Source organism: Heterocephalus glaber, unplaced genomic scaffold (assembly GCF_053883595.1).
Source record: "Heterocephalus glaber isolate CG9 unplaced genomic scaffold, H.glaber_assembly_v1.0 deba00001613, whole genome shotgun sequence".
NCBI classification, from domain to species: domain Eukaryota; kingdom Metazoa; phylum Chordata; class Mammalia; order Rodentia; family Bathyergidae; genus Heterocephalus; species Heterocephalus glaber.
The window spans coordinates 13,347,712-13,357,528 of NW_028258384.1; the positions used below are offsets into that span (position 1 = coordinate 13,347,712).

General features: G+C 35.5%; 1 protein-coding gene and 1 non-coding gene across 2 annotated transcripts in view; one reads left to right on the forward strand and one right to left on the reverse strand.

The window, feature by feature from the left end:
• The window catches only part of Dach2 (dachshund family transcription factor 2), a 764,989-nt gene that overhangs the window by 496,717 nt on the left and 258,455 nt on the right, over nt 1-9,817 (forward strand). The window lies entirely within an intron of this gene.
• On the reverse strand, nt 9,712-9,817 carry LOC147822487 (U6 spliceosomal RNA). The gene has a single exon (XR_015445632.1). It is a non-coding gene; the product is annotated as a U6 spliceosomal RNA (small nuclear RNA).

Here is a 9,817-nt window from a genome sequence, read left to right on the forward strand (position 1 = left end):
ATATCTTATGATGGTGTTTATAAATGAAGAAAACCTATTTACAACTAATACTGGAATGTCAGTTCAGAAAATAATTGTTTTACTGAACTTGTCTAAATGCCAAAGTAATAAGGGTTATTAAAGCCTTAAGAAGAAAGCCAATTCATTTCAGTCATAATGTCATCTAAAACTAAAGTATTATATAAAAGTTAAATAATGCCAAATGAATTTGTCTGAGATCAAAAAGACAAATTTATTTTTAAGTGTTCTATTTCCTTGGAGTATTATTTAATCAAGCATCTGTTAAAGTTAACTTTTGATCTCAGCCCCTACTGGGATAAAAAAATAAAAATCAATCTTTAATTTTTTTCTAGTAATAATCACTATATTGCATTTTTAATGTGTCAGTAGTATGAGCAAATAGCATTCTTTGATCCAGTAGAAGACTGATTAAAAAGGACAATCACTTTGGCATTAGGGATAAGAATCAAAAGGAAGCCTTTTTCAGAAGCTATTAATTAGAGAAAAAAATTCACACACATTATTGTAAATGTTAACTGGTCAATCTACTGCTTTTTTGGTGTTTTGATGTAAATGCAGTGTAATTTGATAACAGATAACTACTCAGTTGTAATATAAATTCATTGCCTGGAATATACTTTTCACACTGCTCTTGCCACTTTCTGAAGCAATCCTGGAAGTCCTCTTTTGTGAGTGTCTTTAGTTGTGCTGTTGTAGCAGCCTGGATACCATATGTTAATTCAAAAGTTTTATGGCAATTCCTATCAAATAAAAACATTACAGTATATCTTCACGCACCTTTTTCACAGGATCTGACACTGTTGACTTCTGGCTCTTCATCAAAGTCAAAAAGCAAATAAACTTTTTTAGAATTCACAAAAAATATCTTTAGGTGGAAAATAATTAGGATTCAAATTCTTACATTTTATACAAACAGAAGCCTCTGAGCTATGAGTGTAAGTTTTCATATATTTACATCAATCTATCTATAGTTAAATTCATGTACTCCTTATAGTGATATAAGACAAAGTTCCCACATAATTATATTCCATATAACATACTGCTTTCCTCTCTAAAATAGATGCTTAAAGCACACTAATTCAGTAAGTATAAACATAAACTGATGATAAAGAATGAAACCATTAAGCACTCAACAAGTAATACAAAAGTAGAGTTACTGGAACTTTCAATGTTTGAGTGAACCATCTTTGTCCTTGCCCACTTTTTGCCTTTGTTCTTATGCTTTAGCAGACAAGTCAGACAATGTGATTTTTGAGAGGATACAAAATAGATCTGAAATTATAGAAGCATGTATAATTACTAGTTTTGGAAAATTTCCCTTTTTCTTTCTTCTTGTATTGTCCCTTATCTGGTGTTGTCTAATGTGTCAGGCACCAGTGAGTACAAAAGTTAAGGAAAGCCAAGCATGGTGACACACATGTCTGTATTCCCAGCACTTGAGAGGCTGAGGCAGGAGGATTGCTGTGAGTTTGAGGCCAACTTATGCTACATAGCGAGTCCAAGGACTACATAGTTAGACCCTGTCTCAAAAAAAAAGTTGTTTGCTCCAACAGCTTTCCACCAGCCACCAGAAGAGGCTTTCCACCAGCCACCAGGACAGGGTGAGAAGGACCCCCCCCAGGCACACCCACCAGCTAACAGCTGGGCCGAACAGAGCCAGTGGGGCTGAGTGGGGCCAAGAGGTTGCAGGCTGACTGGGAACCTGCTTGACTGGCTTGCTCCACCAACTTTCCACCAGCCACCAGGATAGGCTTTACACCAGCCACCAGGACAGGGTGAGGAGGACCGCCCCCCACCCCGGGCAGGGCCACCAGCTGATGGCTGGGCCGTGGGGGTGCCTCCAACAATACTCCCTCCCCCACCGGCCTCTGGCCTTTTGGCTGTGCAGCTACTTGGTTACACACTGCAGAGGCACAGGGGGACAAAAGCCATTGTCCTGAGCTCCAGAAGTGAACAACAGAGAGAGTGCCTGTCTCGGGCTCGCTGATGAAAAGGAGCCCACTGCAAAAGTGAAGGGAATCTCTGTAATAAAGGCACACCAGACCACCATGATTGGTAAATTGGAGGATTATTAGCTCCCATCGGAAACTGGATTTTCTTCAGGGGAAAAGCAGCTGAAACCTGCAGTAGAAACTTGCACAGTGCAACCCTGGAGGAGAGCAGGGAGCTCAACTTGGGACTTGCAAACAGAAATCTGCCTGAATCTCATGGGTTTGGGACTAGCTTACTGAGACTTATTGACCTATAACTGCACACTGCTGCCCACATTGTCTATTGTGACAGCAGAGACACACCTTGAAGGAGGGCCTTTATTTTTTAAAGGTGATAGATTAATAACTACTACAAATTGTCATTCTTTAAGAGGTATTTGATGCTATGGTGTTGCTAATTGTATGACTTGGGCTAAGGTGTTGTGATTGATCTAAACAGTTTTCCTTCCTGGTATAATGAAAATGAGATAGCCTCAGAGTCATTAGAGACTCAAAAACTAAAGACCAGCTATACCTGGTAGACACATTTGAGAAGCAATCATTCCATAAGGGTTCTAAATGCATCAACAAAGATACTTACAATAAACAACTTCATAATATCAACCCAGGAACTAAACCAGGGACAGTATCAAAAACAAAAATGAGAAGTCATTTAAGCAAGTCACAAACCCAGACTTCCACCCCACAAAAGGCAGTTTCTGGGGGAAATGAGGTACAAAAGTCTGATAATCAACCACCTGGACACCCTGAACTGATAGCACAGGAAGTAACAAAGCAGATGCATGAGGCTTTAGAAAAATTCAAAGCAGAAATAATCTCCCAGATAACTACAGAGATGGACAGCGGAGTGAAAGACATGATTAGAGGCTCTAGAACAAAAACTGATAAAAAAAATAGATGAGCTCAGAAACATGCAGGAAGCCAGGAATGCCCAGCACAAGAAAGAAATGGAAACCATGATCACCCAACATAAGAAAGAAATGGAATCCATGAAACAGATTCAAACAGATATTCAGGAGATTAAAAGCTCCATTGAAAGCATGCAGAGCAGATTAAGAGAATCTGAAGACAGAATATCAGATAGAGAAGACAGGATGGCAGTGAAGGACCATGAAAACAGAGATTTCTTAAAAATAGTAAGGGACCATGAGAAATCAATTCAACAGCTGCTAGATGATAAAAGAAGAATAACATAAGACTCATAGGAGTCCACAAAAAAACAAGAGAAAGTACAATTGACATAAAAAAAATGTTCACAGAAGTAATAGTAGAAAACTTCCCAGACAGAGGAGGAGAATTGGACATACAGATAAGTGAGGCATATAGAACTCCACCCAGCCATGACCAAAAAAAAATCTACACCTAGACATATAATATTCAAGATCCCAGAAACCCAACAGAAGAACAAAATCCTACAGGCAGTTAGAGAAAAGAAACAAATCACATATAAAGGAAAGCCCATCAGAATCACAGCTGACTTCTCAACACAAACCCACAAATCAAGGAGAGCCTGGAGTGAAGTATTTCAAGCTCCAAAAGAAAATAACTTCCAACCTAGACTGTTGCATCCTGAAAAATTATCTTTCAAAATTGATGGGGAAATTAGATACTTCCATAACAAAGAACATCTGAGAAATTTCATGAACACCAAACCAGGATTCCAAATAATTCTAAGCAATATCCTAGAAAGAGGCAATGAAGGTCACAACTCTATGAGGCTCAACAGAGGGACACCACCAGACAAGGTAAGAAACTAAAGGGAAAGGGGGAAAAAGAAATAAGAGTCAATAAAAGTAAAACATCATGACAAGGATGAGTCAATATCTCTCAATTATAACTATCAATGTTAATGGGCTCAATTCACCAATCAAAAGAAGTAGACTGACAGAATGGATTAAGAAGCAAAATCCAGCAATATCCTGTATACAAGAAACACACTTAACTCAAAAGAAATTCATAGACCGAAAGTAAAAGGATGGAAAAAGGTTCTCCATGTGACAGGAACCCAGAAAAAGCAGAGGTAGCAATCTTATTTGCAGACAAAGTAGATTTCAAACCAAAACTAATTAAGAGAGACAAAGATGGTCACTACATCTTTGTGAAGGGAACAATCCAAGAAGAAGAGATGACAATCCTAAATATATATGCACGAAATATGAATGCCCCCAATTATACAAAACAAATATTAATGGACATGAAAAACCAAATAAGCACTAATACAGTTTTACTGGGGGGCCTGAATAACCCACTATCATAAATAGACAGATCATCTAGACAAAAAAATTAATGAAATTCTAGAATTGAACCAAGCTAGTGAATAAATGGACTTAATAGATATTTACAGAGTATTCCACCCCACAAAATCAGAATACACATTCTTTTCAGCTGCACATGAGTCATTATCCAAAATAGACCACATGCTAGCTCACAGGACATGTCTAAGTCAATGTAAAAACATTGAAATTATCCCCTGTATATTATCAGACCTCAGTGCAATAAAATTGGAGGTCAATAACATGAGAAACTTCAAAATTCCCACAAACACGTGGAAATTGAATAACACCCTCCTGAACAACCAATGGGTCACAGAGGAAATTAAAGAAGAATTAGACAGTTTCTACAAGTAAATGATGATGACAGTACAATATTTAGGAACCTATGGGACACAATGAAAGCAGCTCTACATGGGAAATTCATAGGAGTGAATGCCCATATTAGGAAAACAGAGAGAACTCAGATAAATAATCTAATGCAGGACCTCAACCTCCTAGAAAAAGAAGAGACTAACAAACCCATAGCCTGCACAAGAGAGGAAATTATAAAGATCAGAGCAGAAATCAATGCAATGGAGACTTAGAGAATGATACAAAAAATCAATGAATCAAAGAGTTGGTTTTTTGAAAGAATAAATAAAATCGATAAACCTTTAGCCAACCTTATCAACAAAAGGAAAGAAAAGACTCAAATCCATGCAATTAAGAGCAAAAAAGGAGAAGTCACAAGAGAACCAGCATAAATCCAGAGGATCATCAATACCTACTTCGAGAATCTGTACTTTAAGAAAATGGAAAATACTGAAGAAATGAACAGATTCCTAGATACATATGAATTGCCAAGGTTAAATGTAGAAGATATAGAAATTCTAAACACTCCAATTGCAATGAGGGAAATTGAAAATGTAATAAAATATTTATCAACAAAGAAAAGCGCAGGTCTGGATGGCTTCACTGCTGAATTCTAAAAGACATTTAAAGAGGAACTGATGCCATTACTCGTTAAACTCATCAAGGAAATTGAAAGGGAAGCAATATTTCCAAACTTTTCCTGGAAGCAAGTGTTACTTTGATTCCAAAACCAGGGAAAGACCCAACCCCAAAAGAGTACTATAGGCCAGTCTCCCTAATGAACACAGATGCAAAAATCCTCAAGATACTGGCAAACAGAGTACAGAGGGTCATCAAGAAGATCATACACCCTGACCAAGTTGGATTTATCCCAGGGATGGAAGGGTGGTTCAACATATGTAAATCAATAAATGTAATACACTATATTGACAGAGTGAAGGACAAAAACCATATGATCATCTCAATAGATGAAGAAAAGGCATTTGACAAAATCCAACACCCTTTCATGATAAAAACCCTACAGAAAATTGGAATTGAAGGTCTTTATCTCAACCTGATTAAGGCTATCTATGAAAAACCAATAGCCAACATCATACTAAATGGTCAAAACCTGAAAACTTTCATGCTAAAATCAGGAACAAGACAAGGATGCCCACTATCATGACTCCTGTTCAATATAGTTCTGGAAACATTAGCCACAGCAATTAGAAAAGAGAAAGAAAAAAAAAGGAATAAAGATAGGTAAAGAAGAAGTTAAACTGTCATTATTTGCTGATGTTATGATACTTTAAACAGAAGACCCAAAAAACTCTACCAAAAAACTTCTGGACTTAATTGACAGATTCAGTAGAGTAGTGGGATACAAAGTCAACACTCAAAAAACAATAGCTTTCTTATACACCAATAGCAGACTCATTGAGAGAGAAATTAGGGAAACGATTCCTTTTATAGTAGCATCCAAAAAAAAAAATGAAATATCTAGGAATCAACCTAACAAAGGAAGCAAAAGACCTCTACACTGAAAGCTACAGCACCCTGAAAAAAGAAATCAAAGAGGATATAAGAAAATGGAAAGATAACCCTTGTTCCTGGGTAGGAAGAATCAATATAGCGAAAATGGCCATACTTCCAAAACTACTATATAGATTTAATGCAATGCCTATTGAAATTCCAACAATATACTTAACTGAGCTAGAGAAAACTATCCAAAAATTCATTTGGAACCAGAAGAGACCTAGAATAGCAAAAGCAATTCTGGGCAACAGAGACATGGCTGGGGGTAGCACAATACCCACCTTGAAGCTATACTACAAAGCTACTATGATAAAAACAGCATGGTACTGGCAAAGAAACAGACCCGAGGATCAGTGCAATAGATTAGAAGATGCAAAAATAACTTCAGACATACTCAGCCACCTCATCTTTGACAAAGGAGCCAACCACCCCCATTGGAGGAAAGATAGCCTATTTAATAAATGGTGTTGGAAAAACTGGATTTCAACCTGTCAGAGATTAAAACTAGACCCATATCTATTACCATGCACTAAACTGAGATCTAAGTGGATTAAAGATCTAAATATTAAGACAGAAACACTAAACTTGCTGGAAGATAAGTTAGGTAGAACTCTTGAAGATGTTGGCATAGGGAAAGACTTTATGAACAAAACCTCTATAGCATGGGAACTAGCAGAAAGAATCAACAACTAGGATTTCATCATATTGAAAAGCTTTTGCACTGCAAGAGAAACCACCAACAAAGCTAAGAGACAACCTCCAATGTGGGAAAAAATTTTTAGCAGCTGTAACTCAGACAAAGGAGTACTATCTAGAATATTTAAAGAACTGAAAAGAAATCAGACCCCCCCAAATTCAAAGACCCAATTAAAAAATGGGCATCTGAAATGAAAAGACATTTCTCAGACAAAGTAAAAGCAGGAAAGAAACATATGAAAAAATGTTCAACATCACTGATCATTTGAGAGATGCAGATGAAAATAACACTGAGATTCCACCTCACCCCACAAAAATGGCTGCTATCAAGAAATCAACCAATAACAAATGCTGGCCGGGGTGTGGAGAGAAAAGAATCCTTCTTCATTGTTGGTGGGAGTGCAGACTGGTGCAACCACTGTGGAAATCAGTGTGGAGATACCTCAAACTACTAGGGCTGGAGGCCCCTTTTGACCTAGCTATTTTCCTGCTGGATATTTTCCCAAAAGAATTAAAAGAATCATACCACAGAGATATATGTGTACCCATCTTTATTGAGGCACAGTTTGTAATAGCTAAACCTTGGAAACAGCCCAAGTGCCCATCAACTGTAAACCGGATAAAGAAGATGTGGGGTATTTTTATAAAGTGAAGTACTACTCAGCCATAAAGAATGAGAAACTAGAGTCATTTATAGCTAAATGGATGCATATTGAGGCCATACTTTTAAGTGAAATAAATAAGACACACATGTGGAAATAGTGAATAGTTTCTCTAGTGTGAAAAACTGAGAGTGTAAATAAGGACTAAAAGGATTAATAACTAATAATTGATACTTTCAAATAGGAAAAGGTCCAAAGGGGTAAGGGTGTTGGGAGGGGAAGGGGAAAGGAAAGAATGGAAAGGAAAAAATATGAGAAAAGAAAAAAAATGGAAACAAAGTATGTAAATAGGGAAGGGTTTAGGGGTGAAGGGTGCACAGGTAATGGGGAAAAAATGAGAACCAAGATACATCATGTACAGGTACAAGCACCCAAAGATAAATGTAAATGTATTGTATACCTAAAATTTACCAATAAAATAATTTAAGAAAAAAAAAAGAAGTAAATGTTAAGGAAAAAAAGAACAGTTTCTTCCCGTAAGCAGTTTGCCGCCTTTGCAAAGGAGGTGTATGCAATTAGCATATAAAGTGAATAAATGATGTCAATAAGTGATTTTTTTAGATGTATTACATTACACAAGGACTTATTGAAGGTTAACAGTGAGTTGAACCTTATTTGTAGAAAAGAAAATTAATTCTTAATGTAAAGTTATTTGTGATGGACAAAAAAATCTACCTATAGATAAGGCAAATTATCATATACATTCTTTTGATTCCTCCTGCAATATTATTTACTTCATAATTTGGGTCAGGAAAATATTACCTTTGCTATTTTCTCAGCTTCTTTCTTACTTTACACATCTGACTATCATTAATATGATTCAGACAGACAATCTGCTGCTTTTATAGGACAATATTTCTGTATGTTTTGCTAGACTATTTTGGTCTTCATTTAAGTAGTATGTAAATATTTAGAACAAAACCTCAAATGTTGAAAGAAAATAACAAAGAATTATAATAGTAGCTCTCTGGGACAACAGAGAACAGTGGTTAAAAACTACTATCATGAAGACTGGAGAATTAATTGCACAGTTGACTTTCAGGCAGTTATTTTGTATATCCCAATGGAGAACAACTACTGACAGGTCACAAGAGTCAGTGATCTTCAGGAAGGGAATTATCTTTCTGGAAGGTGATTTATTATCAATGTTTAATATTCTCTTAGTGTCAGGTCAATACCCTTTAGAAATACAAGCCACATTTCAATTTTCATTAGCTGCTACATGGAAATTGGCAATATCATTTAATTTTAGACTAAAACAGAGTTTTAACTGAGATTATTTTATTATTTATTCCATTTGTAAAGGGAAAAGTATGGATAATTTTCCTTCTGATTTTGCATTCTAAACAAAAAATATATTTTATTTTGAAAGTATTATTTGTTTTCTACAGAGGCAGAAGTGACTTTCCCAAAACCAGCAGAAATGTGTTTCACAGCTGTAGTGAGAATGATAAGCCACATGGATTTCCACAGAAATCACCCATCACTTTTTGTATTAATATCCTTAATGAGAAGCATTAAATGTATCTTAAACACTTTCTGATTTTGTGAAATACATTTTTCAAAAATACATGTAATGACTTGAATCTTTTTCCATTCTAGAAACTATCTTTAGGCAAACTTAATTTTGTTATATATTTGATTTTGACTAGGTTGTTTTCACTCAATTTTTGCTCCTATTAATGTTAATTTGTTCTATCTTTATCATTTCTCTGCAGTCATGATACCTGCTACAGAACAATAACAAATCACTCTAGTGTAGAAAACAATTGGCTTGATTAAGATTACTATTGATTTACAAATCAAAAGTGAATTTAGGTAATAAATTGTACACTGTACTTTTCAGCTTTTTTTCTAAGAATGTGACTGTTTGGCTTTATAAATTATTTCAGATACTATCTGATTTATTGTATAAATTTTTGCACTATTATTAGAGTCAAGCATATTTCCAATAAAAATAAATTTTGGCTAACATGATTAAATCAAAACTTACTTTGAGTAACAACGGAAGAAAAATAGCTGAGAATTTGGAAAAACTATCAGAAGCTAAGAATCCCTTCCTTTTTTATGTCCTTGTTATTACTTTTTAATTATGCGTGATCACTGACTTGATCAAATATGTTATTATTGTGGTAAAATATATTTTATTGTTATATGATTATGCAGAATATGCGTATATTCACAATATTATGTCACCATCACTAAAGTATGGAATAATTCACAAATTTTTATGTTAATCTTATGGAATGGCCATGTTAATTATCTCTATATTGTTCCTATTATTAGTATATGTGCTGCTCATAACAAC